This window comes from Euleptes europaea, chromosome 3 (assembly GCF_029931775.1).
Source record: "Euleptes europaea isolate rEulEur1 chromosome 3, rEulEur1.hap1, whole genome shotgun sequence".
In the NCBI taxonomy this organism is placed as follows: Eukaryota; Metazoa; Chordata; class Lepidosauria; order Squamata; family Sphaerodactylidae; genus Euleptes; species Euleptes europaea.
Genome location: NC_079314.1, coordinates 87,975,584 through 87,993,263, shown reverse-complemented (window position 1 = coordinate 87,993,263; position 17,680 = coordinate 87,975,584). Strand labels below are relative to the sequence as shown.

Genomic DNA, 17,680 nt, shown 5'->3' with positions numbered 1-17,680 from the left:
ATTCCAAATTTCATCGGTCTCCTCAGTGCAGGAGATGCTTCAAAAGAGCCCAGGAAATATCATCTTTGCCTCTGCAGGGAAGCTGTCTCTGCTTTAGCAGGATGCTTGGCTTGGAACTCCCAACATGTTTGGATTGGCTGCACGCCCGCAACACCCACAACACCCAAGCATTTTGTGGTGGCACCCACGACCCTTTTTCAAAATTCCAAAAGTGCTGCAGGCTCAGTAATGCTGAAGAACCCTGGCAAGCCTCTGTGCCTGCTCTACCATGCTACCTGCCTTTCTCGGGGTGTCAAATGTAAGCCTCTGTACCTATTATTTCTTGCCCTTTTTGACATGCAAGACATGTCAACTCTGCAACTTTGCAACTCTGCCTGGATTCAGAAATCTCCCTGGATTCAAAAATGCAAAAATACCTGTGCCCACTATATAGGAAAGATAAATTGCCAAAAAATGGAGATGCTTTTTGGTATATTCCTAAAATTTGGCAAGGAGGATTCCTCTGCTGAGGGGTACAGTCTTGGAACATTTCATCCAAATAGCCTGAAAATAATATTACAAGCAGAAATGTGTTTCCCACTGAAACCACAGCAAAACAAAAAAAGAAAAATAAATGGACACAGTAAAACAAAAAAGTGCATACTTTTAGAGTGAACCCCATTTTAAAAAATTCTCCAGCCTATTCAGATCATACCTCTGAGTTTGCTCAAAGAATGACAAGCCTGCCAACACCTCTTGACATTGCCTGCTCTCTTTCTTTCCTATAACATCAGCTGTCCTTTCCTGCTGGCAGCTAGAGGATGTATTGTCCTCTACCACTGTCCCATACCAGGAAGTTCGTGTGTTTCCATTAAATGTCTGATCACACCATGAAAATGACCTTGTCTTTCACTACTGAAATCCAAATAAACCCTTCAGGAATTGGGTGGGGGGGGGGGAAGAATCACATCTTCTAAAAAAAAAAGAACAAATTTCTAGGTCTTACAGTTGTAGCAATAAGCTTTAAAAGATTGAAAGTATCATCCAAAGACTCTAAAGGGTATTTAAAAGAGGTTTCCAAACAGCTGCCCAGATGAGTGACTTTTTCCAGTTCATAACACCCCTTGACTCCCCAAGGGCTCCACTCCCAGCTTTCTTCCTCTCAGACTACCTGCCAATTCTTCATGAACCCCATCACAGCTTCCTTTTTACTGTCACACTAAGCACCCCTTTCACAATTAGTGTAGAGTCTGCCATAGCATGAGTGCTATCTGTGAAAGAGTGCAACAACGTCTGCTGAATATAATTTGTGGCTAATCAAACTTGATTGACTTATTAATCAAAATCTGCATGATTTGCATAAATTGTATAGCGTATTGTGCTTGCATCAAAACTGGCTTCCTGGACTGCTCATCTCGAAAATGGAATTAGTTAAGCTCCTATCAGTTGCATAGTGGCTCAAAAGGCAGCTGTCAGAAGGCCTCTCATAACTTCTGCACAAAGCTCCTTCTGTTTCTCCCACTTGCTCCTTTACACATACCGCTTTGGTATGTGTTTCCAGCAAACATGAAGGGCCTGAAGGGGAAAAAAATATTGGCGTTACAAAAGGTAAGGGGTAAAGTTGGATTAAAAATTGAAAAGAAGGAACCCCACATCCAGAAAGAGAATGCTCATGCTGGCTCTTCCCCAGCACAAATATGAACACTTACCAGTGACATCAGAGCAAGGGCCATGGCTTAGAAGACTCCATGCCAGAAGTATTACAGACAATAACGTGCACTTAGCCACTGTGTCCTTCACTCTTTCACTTCCCAGGGCCCTCTGTTTGTTTTCAACACAGTAGTCTCTAGTGAACGCATGAACTGAATTCACATCTTCCTCTACAAATTCCTCCAGCCCACTGACTCGCCAGCTTTGGGGAGACACCTGGTTTGCCACAGGAGTGGGGTCCAGACATCCAGCCATTCTTGAATATGAAATCAGGGAAACTACCCTTGCAGGCTGCCACCTCTTGTCCATTCTCGTGATGAGAGCTTTGATACCCACTTTGCCAGCATCCAGACATTTCAGGACATTTCACAGAAACTATTCTATCATGTTGGAACACATTAGAGGCTGACTCACACAGAGGCAGGCTGGCACTAGTCATCCATGCAGTCCTTATAACCCAACATGTGTAATTATTTGGCTAGGATCAGATACTTCTCCAGGTCCCTGCTGAAGCCATGGCTATTTATTCTGCCAGAAATACACGAAAATGGAATTCATACCAGCACTCAGCCTATTTCAGTGAATTCCACAAATTCGTCTTAGACCCGACACTGGTCCTCTGGTGGGAGAACTCAGAGTATTATAACCTGCACTTGCTGGTTCAATACTTGCTTCCATCACCCTCTTCCTCAGGCATGAGAACACAGGCAAGACTAGTGATGGGCTGAGATAAAAGGGGAACAGGAAGGAGTAAAATGTCACAGAATGACGATATGAGGCTACGCAAAGATAGGTAATAGACACACAAAACAACCTCTTTGCAACCCCCCTTTTTGATATGCTGGTAGACTGACATTATCTGTTATCATCAGTTGACGATTGTCATCCTGGGGAGAACTTTCTATGTCCAAAGAAATATGTGGCTATCACCTGTGAGTTGTTTAGGATCAACGAGGAAAAAATTCCCTTTAAAATAGTTTCAGATGGTGATGACCATGCTTATCACAAGAATACCCTCACTGTCTCAATTCCCCCTTGCTTACAGAAAGTTCTCAAGGGTTGCCTACTGCATAACTGACTGCTATGTAAGTGTCCTTTAAAGTATCTACCATGATTATCTATAGCTCAGCACATAGGAATGGAACAGTCTTTTAAAACGTTGAGCCCAGCGGTATCTCTGTATAAACCTCTGGAAGGACAGCCAAATCTAAAGCAGATTGTGGATCAAAGCTGGAGCCCAGGATCAACAGTTGGAATGTTCTTGTTTGAAGGCAGATGTTATCTTTCAAGCAGGTTGTTAATAAAAGGAAGGATAACTGCACATATTCCCCACCCACCCCCAACTTCTTCAGGACGTGTTTTGAAATGGGGCAGTCAGGTCAATCCAATGGACTCTAATTTGAGAAGTACAGCTTCGGCTGTATGTTTATAGCCCCATGTTTATAGCCTCTCACCCCTGAAGGGTAAAGTTTGCAACACAATTACTATTTAATTAAATAAACAAATAAATACTAATGTACCATAAAAAAGCCAAACCAAATTATATGTTTAGAAAATACCGGGTTCCGTTTTTAAAAATCAAAGCTCAGCAAAATAAAAAAAAATGTTTAAAAACTTTTAAGTGGCCAAGAGAGAAGCATCTAAAGGCTTGTTGCCATACAGTATTAGTGGAATGAATTACCCATATTGAAAATTAAAAGGAAAGTCAGCCACATAGTTCTAAATTAGGGATCATTTTGTGCATGAGCATTCTTGTACTGCTTCGTGGAAGTCGTAGCTCTTTTGGGGGAAGATGGATCCTTTGTCAGCCTCTTGTATCATGGTGAAGACCTGTTCTGATTGGCTGCCTTCATGTGCTATTTTCACTTTAAAAACAGGGTACCTTATCTTACCAAGGTACAACCAGACAGTGACCCTGGAGCACAAATAGACATTTTGCAGGCACACAGCTTTTAACCACTATGCCCTGAATAGGACATGTATGGAGCCAGGTGTACCCCAAGCCACTGGAACCATGTACTGCATGAGCAGAACATGATAGTCCCAAATTAGTACACTGGCACATCGGTTTAGTGACCTGGAAGCAATAACTCTTTCTTCTGCATAATACACTCTCTCTCTCTCTCTCTCTCTCTCTCTCTCTCTCTCTCTCTCTCTCTCCCCCCCCCCTTTGGTGAACCCCTGGCCATAAACAGCTTTTCATGTGATAACAATTTACCACATGAAGCAACTCAATGCAAAATTCCATGTGAAGCCTAAGATGTGTCATTCATTCCTGAGTATCCTATTATAGTGACCTTCCTTACCAGGGATTAGAAGCTGAAATTCATTTCTCCTTTGCAGCTTCCATTCACTGCAGCGGAGAAATTCTAGGTGGGTTTTCTCTTGTACACAACTCTGCAGTGCCATGCACAGATTCTAGTTCTGCACTGGGAAACAGCAGCTCTACTTCATATGTTCCTTGTCCCACACTTTGGGAGGGAGAGTGAGTTCCTCCACTACAATTCAGGAACTCATGTGAACTAGATCTGTTCTGTTCAACTACATGATTCCTCCATATAAAGCCCCCCTTAATCCTGTTCTATGTGAATGGATTCATGTGGAGTTGGGAGGGATTACTCCAAAGAAGAGCTTAGAAATCACAGAACCATAGAGTTGGAAGGGGCCATACAGGCCAGCTCGTCCAACCTCCTGCTCAATGCAGGATCAGCCTAGTATCCCTGAAAAGTATTTGTCCAGCCTCTGCTTAAAGACTGCCAGTGAGGGGGAGCTCACCACCTCCCTAGGTAGTTGATTCCACTATCGAACAACTCTTACTGTAATTTTTCTCCTAATATCCAGCTGGTACCTTTCCTCCCATAATTTAAACCCATTATTTCAAGTCCTATCCTCTGCTGCGAAGAGGATCAGCTCCTGGCCCTCCTCTAGGTGTCAGCACTTCAAATACTTAAAGAGAGCAATCATGTCTCCCCTTAACCTCCTCCTCTCCAGACCGTACATTCCCAAGTCCCTCAGCCTCTTATTGAAGGGCTTGGTCTCCAGGCCCCTGATCATCCTCATCGCTCTCCTCTGTACCCGCTCCATTCTGTCCACATCCTTTTTGAAGTGAGACCTCCAGAACTGCACATATACTCCAGGTGCAGCTTGACTAATGCAGTGTACAGTGGGATTATGACATCTTGTGATTTGGATGTTATGCCTCTGTTGGTCAAAAGATCACATTAGCCTTTGTTGCCACTGTATCACATAGGCTACTCATATTTAGCTTATGGTCCACCCATACCCCAAGATCTTGTTCACACACACTGCTACCCAGAAGTGTATCCCCCATTCAGTATGTGTGCTTCTCATTTTTGTTACCCAGATGTAGAATTCTGCACTTGTTGAATTGCTTCTTGTTCACATCCGCCCACTTTTCCTGTGTGTTCAGATCTCATTGAATTATATCTCTATCTTCTGGTGTGTTCACTGCTCCTCACAATTTGGTGTCCTCTGCAAATTTAATGAGTAGTCCCTCCACCCCCATGCAGATCATTTTAAAAATATTTAAAAGTACCGGGCCTAGAACCAAGCCCTGCGGAACCCCACTGGTCACTTCCCTCCATTTAGATGAAATGCCATTGACAACTACTCTTTGAATGCAGTTCTCCAATCAGTTCCCTATCACCTAACTATCCTAAAGTCCAGTCTACATTCCTCCAGTTTACCTATCAGAACATCATGGGGAACCTTGTCAAAAACTTTACTGAAATTCAGGTAAACAACATCAACAGCACTCCCTCGAACCAGTAGGCTCGTCATTTGATCAAAGGAGAAAATGAGGTTGGTCTGGCAGGACCTGCTGAGGACAAATTCATGCTGACTTTCCCAGATCATCAAGTTATCCTTCAGATGTTCACAGATTGATCCCTTTGAAATCTGCTCCAGTATCTTCCCTGCGACAGAGGTCAGACTGACTGGCCTGTAGTTTCCTGGGTCATCCCTCCTCCCTTTTTTGAAAATTATGATAACATTTGCCCTCCTCCGGTCTTGCAGCACATCTCCCATCCTCCAAGAGGTATGGAAGATGATGGACAACAGCTCTGCAAGATCTCTAGAAAGTGTATTGAGCACTCTTGGGTGCATACCATTTGGCCCAAAAGATTGCTTATGACAATCACTTCACCATCTTCCAGGGCAAGACTCAAACCCATCTCCTGCTTTCCATAGCACCACAGTTTCCCACTGAGCTACCAGGCAAATCACGGTGCTATCTGTTGTGAGCTTGCTATTGTAACTTCTAATCTTCCTTGAGCATTTGGTCCGCTCCCTAGAAGAAATGCTTGTTTCTTTCACATGGACACTAACTCATATGTACTGTGAGGAATGTTCTGACAATTGTCTGTGTAGAATCACTGTCATGGTAGGTGGGTGAGTGTGTGGTGGCAGCGTTGCCTTGGATGCTATTGGAATGTTGCTTTATTAGCTCATTTCTGCTGCAGTTCTTGTGTCCTCTGCTTTGCTGTTGGGAGTACATAGGATTGTGACAACAAGAGTACACTACCATAAGGCCAACACAGTGTCAGTGAACATAATAGGAACACAGTAGTGGGCTATCCAAGAAATAAGGAAGGGGTCAGGTGGAGGAAGAACCAATGATGGAGGAGAGAGGAAAGGAAAAGGTTGCACACAACAACATCTAACATATAGCATCTGCCATTGTCATGTCACTAGGTAGATTGCAAAGTATCACAGGCTGACTGCACTTTATGATATCTGTGTTATTCCTGAGATAGCCAGCATGGTGTAGTGGTTAAGGTGTCAGACTGGGACCTGGGAAAACCCAGGTTCGAATCCCAACTTGCACCATGAAAGCTTGCTGGGTGACCTTGGGCCAGTCACACACACTCATCCCTGACCCTGGCTAGTATTTGGATGGGAGACCTCCAAGGAATATCAGGGTCATGACACGGAGGAAAGCAGTGGCAAACCACCTCCAAAGGTCTTTTGCCTTGAAAACCCTACAGAGTTGCCATAAGTCCACTGTGATTTGATAGCAAAAAAAAAAAAATTATTCCTGAACATTGTGTTTATACCCATAGCTGTCTCTCCCCCAAGTACCTCCTGGCAAAACAGTAATAACAGAGCACATATAGGCAGCTATTGCCAATGAGATAGTAGTAAGCAAGCATTCTATGTTGCCTATGGAGGGAGGGAAAAATCGATCCAAAAGAAACTAGAGCAAGGATGCTTTAGAAATTGACCTGAAACACAATTACCCAACTTGGAATCGGGCCAGGATAACTGGGTAACCCTTGTTATTCTTAAACAAAATATTGTAGGAATTTGAGACCTATAGTATAGGTCTTATACAAATAAAACAAGGCTGCACAAAGACAAATGAATGCTTTTATTTTCACGCATAGCAGCTGTTTTGGTTGGAGTCGAAAGGTAATTTTAAAAAAATTGATTCTGGATGTGCTACAGCATTCCCACAGCCCAGAGGCTGCTGCTTAGAGGCAGATTAATCACACTGAATTCTCATCCTAGATATTGCATAGAAGCTCATCGCTAATAGCTCTAATATTCTACTCAGTGTGTGCATGCTGCTGATGTTACATTCTAGGAATATTAATTACACTCCCTAGCTTCTCTTCCTTCTACATGTATTTTCCGAAGGCTTGCTTCTGGGCATTGGGAGATTATTAACAGGAAGAGAAGAAAGGAGGGGGAAGCAGGCAGTCCTTGAGGAAGACTTCAAAGCCGTAAAACTAAAAGTCATCGTGGTTAACCGCTATTCTTCCCACTCAGACCACCAGATCAAATAAATGCCCCCCAAATGCTGAAATAAACATATTTGTCTGGAAAGAAAAATGGGGCCTCGTTTAAAATCTGTTGAGTTTAGCACCTGACCAGCATTGCCCAAGCGGTCTTACTAATGATTTAACTATTTATTGGAGGCAAAACTTAAATTATTTCCAAGCCCCAATGACAAATCATCAAACGATTCAGGGGAGCAGGAGTTTCCTTTCATAAAGACTGAGAAAGTGGGAGCAGAAAATGAGAGGGGGAAACTGGAATTACGATTATCACAGTAGGTAGAGAGCAAATTTGCCAATGTCTACAATTTAAATGTCTTTCAGTGCTTGGTGCTGAGCTTGGCATATGTGAAAGATTCAAGTAAAATTACATAAGCCCAGCATTATTACTCACACATCATAAAAACTAAACATACATAAAAACTATCTTTAAGTATACTTAAAGGGTTGGACCAACAAATGTTTGTCTATTCGCAGAAGGTGCCTCCCACTCATCACGTGTTAAGAGGGTTAGGCAAAAAAAGTGATACTAAATCTAAGATTATCTGCAGAAGTGTTTCTAGAACAATGTCAGTGGCTGTTTTCCTTTCATTTATGGACTCTGGATCCAACCCAAAGTGTACATTATTAATTAACTGGGTAGAAAGGATAAAAATGGATGATCCATTTTCAAAATTGTGTGTTGCAAAATCACATATTCATTCATTCTATTTATATCCACCACAAAGGCTTACGCAGATTTTACAATAAATCAAAACTAGGTCTTCTCTTTTGCTATCATTTTTGCTAGAAGGGAAGGGCTGCCTTTTCCCAATAGGCCTTCTTCCTCTAGCTGGGGCCAAAGTGTCTTTTCCTCACACCTCAGCAGCAACTGATGCCGCGGGAAGTCAAGACAGCCCTTGCTTCTTTGGCCAATGGCTTGGGGAAGAGGTTGATCTTCTCCTTGCTAGCTTCCTTCCTAGGAAGGAGAGGAAGTAGGCTGCCTTCCTCTGACTGGTGACTGGGGCCAAAATGTTTTTTCTCTTGCTTTTGCAGCCACACAGCAACTGACCCTATCCAGAGTTAAGTAAAACCTACATTCTGAGGCCAAAATTGTGCATATTAGAGACAGAAAATTCAGGTTATTTATTTGGAAAGAAATTTGGTGGCTTATGTTATTTAAACTCGGAAGAGATTTTTTTAATACTATTCACTTCCACCCCATCAAGTCACAGACCTATCCAATATAATGCATGATAACTGGTTCTTACTCTCACTGTGCTATTCACATCCTTGGCTTTTCATCTTCAAAACACATCTGAAATAGTGGAAAAGATTCACCTGGTATACAACAACCAGGGACTCTGATGAAGCCCTAGACATTCCTCTTTCCCTAGCCCACCCCATTCATCAAGGCGCAAAAAAACATTCATATGTTTTGAGATAAGATAGAGAGAGAAACATAAGAAAAATTGTGAGCTAGAATCATCGTCATCATGATCTACATACTAATAGTCAAGTTGGCCAAATCTGAGGAGACTTAAATCCGGTGGCTGGAGCTGTGAACAGGTAAAAGAGATCTTTCCACAAAGCTGAAAAATGTCCCAGGTTTATAGAAAAATCTGAAATCAAAAGAAAATATGGGGGGGGGGGCTAAAAAAAACCCAAAATGATAAAAGGAACACCTGCAGCCTTAAGAAACGGAAGTCCCTCAGTGGCTGTTGCTAGGCAAACATAGCTTCTAGTCTTGGTTTTCCTCAGTTAAAGGCAAGTGGAGGAGGCAGGGCCCTCTTCCAAGGATGTTTTAGCCTTTGGAGGAGACTTTTCAGGGCCTGGCCAAGCCATGGTTGCCAGCTCCAGGTTGGGAAATTCTTGGAGATTTTTTGGTGTAGTCTGAGGAGGGCAGGATTTGAGGATGGGAGAGGCCTCAGCAGATATAATGCCATAGTGTTCACCCTCCAAAACAGCCATTTTCTCCAGGGGGGCAGACCTCTGTTGTCTGAAGTTCAGTTGTAAGTCTAGGCGATCTCCAGGTCCCTGGAGGTTGGCAACCCTAGACCTGGCAGCAGCCACTGAGTAACTTGATTCCACCCTACTTGCATGACTGAACCAGGCCTGGCTGCTTGCTACTGTTCAACAACAGCCACCTTATGAAAGCCAGTGTGATGTAGCAGTTAGTGCTTCAGAGTAGCAGTTAGAGCTTCACATTTTTTTAATTACCAACTTGCTGTGGAAGCTCACTGGGTGATTTTGGACCAGTCACATACTTTCAGACTATCAGACTAATCTACCTCACAGGGTTGATGTGAGGATTAAAAAGAGGAAAGGAGCTGCTTTAAGCTGCTTTGGTCCCCACTGTAGAGAAAGGTGAAATATAAATGAATAAATAATAAATATAGCTGAAGATGGGAGGCAGATAAAACATAGGTTAGTGAATGGCTAAGAGGAAGAGAATGGGGTGGGGAAAGTGGAGAGGATATGGGGGTTTGCCAGGCAAAGGGAAAGAGGAAATAGTGTGGAGAGGGAAAGTGAGGTGCAGGGGAAAGTGAGGTGCCACCCCACAAGTACTTGAGGGTTCCCTATCATGCAAGTGGGCCTGACCCAGTGGCCGGCACCACATAACTAGGCCACAGTTCTCCTAGACAGAGGCTGCTGGGGGAGGGGAGCTGAAGGTAGAGTAGCAGATAAAGGTATGTTGTCTGTTTGGTGGGAAGGAGATAGGCTTGCCAACTCTGAGTTACAAAATTACTGGAGATTTGAGAGCTGGAGCCTGGGAACGGGCAGGGTTGAGGAGGGAAGGGACCTTAGAAGGGTATAATGCTACTGAGCAGCCATTTCCTCCAGGGTTGCCAACTAGGGTTGCCAAGCTCAGGGGTGGAGCGGGGGGGGGGGGCTTGAGATCACCCAGAATTACAACTGATCTCCAGATAACAGAGATCAGTTCCTCTGTAGAAAATAGCTGGTTTGGAAGGTGAATAGATGGCATTATACCCTGCTGCAGTTGCTACCCTCCCCAAACCTCGCCCTTCCAAGGCTCCATCCCAAATCTATAGGAATTTTCCAACCTGGAGATGGCAATCCTAAAGTGAAATGATCTCTGTAGTTGGGAGATCTTTTCTGATTCTAGGAGATCTCCAGGGTCAACCTGAAGGTTGGCAAGCCTAGAAATAGATAAGGAAAAAGGGAGCAGCTATGGGGTCTTTGAGGAAAGGGAAAGAGGAAATAGTGAAGGAGGGGAGAAATGAGATGCCTCCCACATGTCCTTGTGGGTTCCATTTGCATATTCTAATAGTGAAGTCAGCCAAATCTGAGGACCCTTAAATCCGGTGATTGGCATAGTGAACAGATAAGAGAGCTCTTTCTACAAACCTGAAAAATGCCGAAAAATCTGAAACCTAAAAAAGAATATGTTAGGTTTTTTTAAAATCCAAAATGATAAAAGGAATGCCTTTAACTTAAAAAAAGAAGCTCTCAGTGGCAGTTGCTAGGCAACTACAGAATTCTAGGCTGGAGTTTTGTCTGTAAAAGGAGGGGGAGTGGGGCAGGGCCATTTCCAGGGCTGTTTTGGCCTTTGAGGGAAGACTCATTGGGGCCAGGTTTGAGCCTGTCAGCAACCACGGTGTGACTACCCAACTGTATGACTCACCTGGGGCTGGCTGCTTGCTTCTGTTCACAGCAGACACCCTCTTAAAGCCAGTGCGGAGTAGTGGCTAGAGCAAAGGTGTCGAACTCATAATATGATATGATATGACATAATATGACATAAATGTCACTTGGTCGGGCCCGGCCATGTGTACCATAAAATTTAATGCCAGGTACCAGAGATACAAACTTTATAGAAGACTCAGGCAAAGCTAATTAATGATATTATTTTTTACTTTATTTTTTACTTAAAATACAAACATGCTTAAAGCAATAACACTCTTACAGTATTTTCTTTTAATTAACAGTCTTTGATCATTGACACCTCAGGACTGGGGGAGAGGTGGCCGCCTTGGCTGGCAAACCCACAGTGGGCTCGCCAGCCCAGATCAGGAGCAGGGAGGTGGCTGCCTCAGCTGGCTCACGGGCCGGATAAGAGATCTCAAGGGGCCGGATCTGGGCAACGGGTCATATGTTTGACACCCCTGGGTTACAGCTTCAGAGTAGGGTCTGGGAGACCCGGGTTTAAATCACCAGACTGCCATGGAATTCACTAGGTAATGTTCTGCCTGTCACGTGCCTTCAGCTTAACCTAACTCACAGGGTTGCTGTGAGGATAAAAAGGAAGAGAAAAGAATGAAGTAAGCTGCTTTGGTCCCTGCTGTGGAGAAAGGGGGGCTATAAATGAAGTGAATAAATAATAAATATTACTGAAGATGGGAGGCAGATAAAAGACAGGTTGGTGAATGGCTGAGAAGGAGAGAAGGAGAACAGGGAAAGAGAGATACAAGGGAAAGTGAGATACCCCCACAAGTCCTTTAGGGTTCTCTACAATGCAAGTGGGCCTGCCCCAGTGGCTGGCATCACACAACTGTGCCATAGGCTGCCAAAGGGGAGGGAAAGCTGAAGATAGATAAAGGTAGATTTGCTGTTTGGTGGGAAGGAGAGAATGAAGAAGGAGCAGGTGAGAGGATGTGGGGGCTTTCAGGGAAGAGAAAGAGGAAATAGCGGGAAAGGGGTATATGTGATGGCTCCTCAAGTCCTTGAGGGTTCCCACTTATATATTCTAATAGCCAAGTCAGCCAAATCTGAGGACACTTAAATCCAGTGACTGGAGCTGTGACTGGAGCTGTGAACAGGGAAGACAGATCTTTCTACAAACATGAAAAATGTCCCAGTTTACAGAAAAAACTGATATCTAAAAATTAATTTGGGGGTTAAAAAAAGAATCAAAATGATAAAAGGAGTGCTTGTAGCTTTAAGAAACAGAAGCCTTCAGTAGCCGTTGCTAGGCAACCACAGCATTCTCAGCTTGTGTTTTTGTCATTAAAAGACTGGGGGGCTGGTCCCTTTCCAGGGCTATTTTGGCCTTTGAGGGAGGACTCATTGGGTCAAACCTGGAAGCAACCTCCAGGCTACCTGCTACTACCTGATTTGCATGTTTCACCAATGCTTGGCTGCTTGTATTGCTCAACAGCAGCCACCTAATGAAAGCCAATGTGGTGTAGCAGTTAGGGCAGGTGTCCCCAACATTTTTGAGCCTGTTGGCACATTTGGAATTCTGACATGGCAGGCTGGGGACAGCAATAAAATGGCTACCATAAAATGGCTGCAACAAGAGGCAGCACCAGCCACAAAACGATTGTCACAGCTTAACTCCAGAAACACAGTGTAGATCCTTGTGCTGTGGTGGCAACTGCTGCCAAAGCAACATTTTTAAAAAATCTGCACATCTAATCAAGTCTCCAATAGTCAACCAGAAGCCTTGCTGGACAAAAGCCCTACCTGGCCCCACCCACTTCTTAACAACAGTTGGGGGCACTAGAAAAGGAGTCAGAGGGCTCCATGGCACCCCCAGGCACCACGTTGGGGACTCCTGAGTTAGCACTTCATGCTAGGGTCTGAAAGACCCAGGTTCAAATCTCCAGTCTGTCATGGAAGCTTACCGGTTGATTTTGGACCAATCACCTACTTTCAGCATAACCTACCTCATCAGGGTGTTGGGAGGATAAAAAGGAGGAGAAGAATGACGTAAGCTTCTTTGGGTCCCCACAGTGGAGAAAGGTAGGGTACAAATGAAGAAAATAAATAATAGATATAGCTGAAGATTGGAGGTAGATAAACGGTAGGTTGGTGAATGGCTGAGAAGGAGAGAACGAGGCAGAAAAAGGAAAGAGGATATGGGGGTGCCAACCTCCAGGTAGGCCCTGGAGATCTCCCAGAATTACAACTGGGCCATAGTTTTCCTAGGCACAGCGGGGCAGCTGAAGACAGGAAGGTAGGTAAAGGTAGGTTGGCTATTTGGTAAGCAGGACAGGGGGTAGAAGGAAAAGTGGAGAGGCTGTGGGGGCTGCCAGAGAAGGGAAACAGAAGGGGGAAATAGTGGGGGAGGGGAAATGAGATGTCTCCCCAAGAATCTTTGCGGGTTCCCACTTGTCATTTATAATAGTAACTGTATTATAAATATTACCTGTGTAATATGTGAGCAGAAAAAAATATGAAGGGCCCACTCCATTACTTTAAAAATACGAACAGTATAACAGGAATATAACAGGAGCCCAAAGTTATAACCAAACTGATTTACCCATCCCTATCTACATCCTAAACTTTTTTATTCAGCAAAAAGTATTACTGGTTTCAATGAAATTTGCCTCCAGGTAAGAATGTTTAGGATCACCATATTGATCACCACAGAATCATTTAGGGCAGGCTAGCAAAGCACTGCGGTGAGTGTAGAATACTATGATATTTTGGAAAAACAGTAATTGGAAAGCAATTATATATATGAATGAAAAATATTCTGGAATGTCCAAACATTACATGTTGTGGAAAGCACTGGATCCTAATCCAAGAGCGTGCAATAGCCCTCATTCAGCAGCCTTCCTTTAACCATGCCTTTTCACCAACCTCTATAACCTTTTCCATGTCCAAATGCTTAGCTTAATACCTGCAGTGGAGTATACAACAGAAGTTGTTGTTGCTGACATTTCTTTGAAGCTGGCAATCACCAACCACTCTCTCTAGTTCCACTTCCCCCTCCTACTATTCCTACCCCTCTCCACCATCCAAGTATATCTCTCCTGAGGCAGATCAGTCTTCCTCTCCCCTGGCCTAACTCAATTCCTACCCCATACCCTTTCAAAAGAGTGCAGTTACAAGGCAGTGATAAAATACACGTGGGGAAGACAAAAAGAGAGAGAGAGGCTATCTGGCAATGAAATGAGTTTAGACAAATGTAGATTTCCCACTGAGAGAGGCTTTTACAAATGTATTCACAGTATTTCTGCTACAGCCCCTTTGCTGACTCTTCACATCGCATTTTTGGCTCACTCTGAATGGGAGTGATGCTATTGCAAGCTAAAAGTTTCTGCACTCCCTCCATATGGCAGTGGAATGATCCAGCATTCTAATTTACGATTCTCACCCAGGAAAGGCAAACTTTACTTGCCAAATGTTTCAAAATCACTGGGAAGGTGGAGGGAGTCTTCTTGTTAGCTTTAATGTGCTAGGAGGTTTTTTTTACAAAAATTGTATTATTTTTTCCTGTATGGTAAAAAAAAGGTAAAGGTCCCCTGTGCAAGCACCGGGTAATTCCTGACCCATGGGGCGACGTCACATCCTAACGTTTACTGGGCAGACTTTGTTTTACGGGGTGGTTTGCCAGTCCCTTCCCCAGTCATCTTCCATTTACCCCCAGCAAGCTGGGTCCTCATTTTACCGACCTCGGAAGGATGGAAGGCTGAGTCAACGTTGAGCCGGCTACCTGAAACCGACTTTCGTTGGGATCGAACTCAGGTCATGAGCAGAGCTTGGACTGCAGTACTGCAGGTTACCACTCTGCACCACGGGGGTCCCTGTATGACTGTCCAATTAATAAATGAAAGTCAGCTTTAACTGGATTCAGTCATCTGCCAGAATCTGCCTCTCTTTGAAGCTGGAAGGATCCATCAGAGGATGAGTACAGAGCCTGTGTGGCTTGACTAGGGTCCAGTTCTGCAGCCAATCAATGAGACAGCGGGGGAGCGGGGGGGGGGGACACACACCTGCAAAGTGATTTACCTTGCTGTCATGGAGTTCTTCTTGGTGAGGCATAAAGAAAGGAAATCCTGGAGTTTGTGACTAGGGGGTTACCGCACTTTGTATTCCCAGCGATGTATTAAGAGTTTGAAAATGTTATAAAAAACATCGCTTTAAAAGGGTTTTTGGATACCACGGCTTATAAATGGTTGGAAGACGTCTTCAAAGCTAAAGGGGCCAAACAAAGTGCGAACAGTATTTTTTATAACATTTTCAAACTCTTAATACATCGGTGGGAATACAAGTGCGGTAACCCCCAGGAACTCCCTGAGGATATGAAGGAAATCTGTTAAGGCTTGGCAGCAATTCGCTAAAGATATGAGGATCTCTCCAGGGCCTGAGGGGCAAACTCCTAAAGCGCAAGGGAAAAAAGTTCTGCAGAAGGAGCATCCCTTGGTCTTGACTTTATAAAACTACAAGCGGAGACCCACAACAAAATGTTGCATATTGTGGCTATGAAGGTGTGGGTGTGGGGGGAGGCTCCTTCTCACCCCTGCCTCCATAGCCGCCAACTCAGCTGCCCTCTTTAAACTTTCCTGCCGTATTCTAACCTGTGAGTGTGAGTGAAGAATCCTCCTCCACCCACACCCCACTCCAGAGCTGTTTCTCATTGCAGTCTCACTGGTCAGAAACGAGCAGGAAAGTTTAAAGAAGGCAGCTGAGGCAGCTGCTATGAAGACGTGTGGATGAGAAGGAGCCTCCTTGCCTACCTGCACATCTCCATAGTTGCCTCTTTAAACTTCCCTGCCAGCTTCCAACTGGCCAGACTGCAGGGAAAAATAAGTGCTAGAGATGGTTGAGTCGGAGTGAAGAATCCTCCTTGCCACTACCCACCCACCCCCCGCCTCCAGCGCCAATCCCCGCAGGCTGCCAGGTAGAAGCTGAAGGCAGTTTTGGAGGTGTGCAGGTGAGCGAGGCGACTCCTTCTCCTCTCCACCTCCATAGCCACCAGTTCAGCTGCCCTGCTGGCTTCTAACTGGGAAGACTGTGGGGGAAAGTAGCATTGGAGCTGTGGGCAGGGGAGGATGATTCTTCTCACTTAGCCGCACATTTCCAACACTGCTATTCCCTGCCCTCTTCCCCTCCCCTGTTGCGGCAGTGCTGTGGGGGGGAGGGGGTTACCACCGACACCTTTTATCATAGGTTTAGTATTTTTATGCAAACCTGGAGGGTTTCCCAAGTTTGGAGAAAAATCTCTCTTCTCTCCATGTGGGCCCAATCTGTGGATATAAGTATCCACAAATGAGCACGCATGTGACTATCAGAATATATAATGTTTAAAAATCAAAGGAAAAATGAGGACCCACAAAGGCACCAGGAAGGTAACATGTCTTGACCAAATCCATATAGCAAACCAGTGCCAGAGAGTTGAAGAATTACTCATTCATTTCTGGGAGGCAAAGCCTCATTTTTCAACGGAACACCTTAGCTGAATGGAAAGAATGCATATGTATCCAAAATAAAACTCATTAGACTTCACTAGTTATTAATGTCCTAATTAAAAATGTACAGAAACACCAGCATTTCCTGTACAAATGCCTTCAGATTTCAGGGTTTATATTCAGCACATGTAGAAATATTCCTTGTATGTTTGGATACACAAGTAAACTACTACACAGTAAAATACGGAACATTCATAGATCCATTAACTACCATATTTGCATCCTGACCTTCTTCCAAGAAACTTGAGCTGGCATACATGTTAACATCTTATTTTATCTTCTCATTAAATCTTTCAGGTGTTAGGATGATTCTGACTTGCCTAAGGTTACTCAGTGAATTGACCTTGACCTGGATGGCCCATGCTAGCCTGATCTCAGAAGCTAAGAAGGGTTAGTACATGGATGGGAGACCACCAAGGAAGTCCAGGGATGCTACGCAGAAGTGGACAATGGCAAACCATCTCTGCTCATCTCATGCCTTGCAAACGCTGCGGCTGTGACTTGACGGCACTTTCCACCACCACCCAGTGAGTTTCATGACTGAACAAGGAACACAGACCTCGGCCACTGTATCCATTAAACACACACTTATTCTGTCCTTTCTCCAGCTCTGCAGAGAGACATGCTCCAAAGCCAGTGCTGCTGCATTTATTACAGCTTTGCAGGCACATACAAAATCTGTGCATGTTTTAAAAATGTTATTTGTTCATACAGCAAACATATGTTGCTGCAATTAGCCACTTCTACATGGAGATTGGTTTCCAACTTGGCTTCCAACCTGGAAAGCTTTCTTCTTTTTTTCAGCTTCCCTGCATCATGCCATAATCACTGTGTTTCTAGGTTTTTCCCATCCTCAATACATTTTTTTAATCAAACCTGCTTTACTCTGATTTTTTGGTAAGAATACAGACCAAGTATATTAACATGCTGTCTGAAAGGAATGATGCGCATTTTCCTGCCCAGTAAAGGACCCATCCACATCAGTACCATTTTTCTACCATCTGCCACTCGCAGACACCATTTTCCTAGCATGTTTTCCTGTCACATCAATGG

The 17,680-nt window shown here is 44.1% G+C and overlaps 1 protein-coding gene across 2 annotated transcripts in view; it reads right to left on the bottom strand.

The window, feature by feature from the left end:
• TCF20 (transcription factor 20) overlaps positions 1-15,228 on the bottom strand; it is a 103,836-nt gene extending 88,608 nt beyond the window's left edge. For both annotated transcript variants that reach the window (XM_056847316.1, XM_056847319.1), the window contains exon 1: positions 15,168-15,228. The gene's annotated coding sequence lies outside the window, so the exon portion shown is untranslated. The remainder of the gene's footprint in view (positions 1-15,167) is intronic.
• Between the last annotated feature and the right edge of the window lie 2,452 nt (positions 15,229-17,680).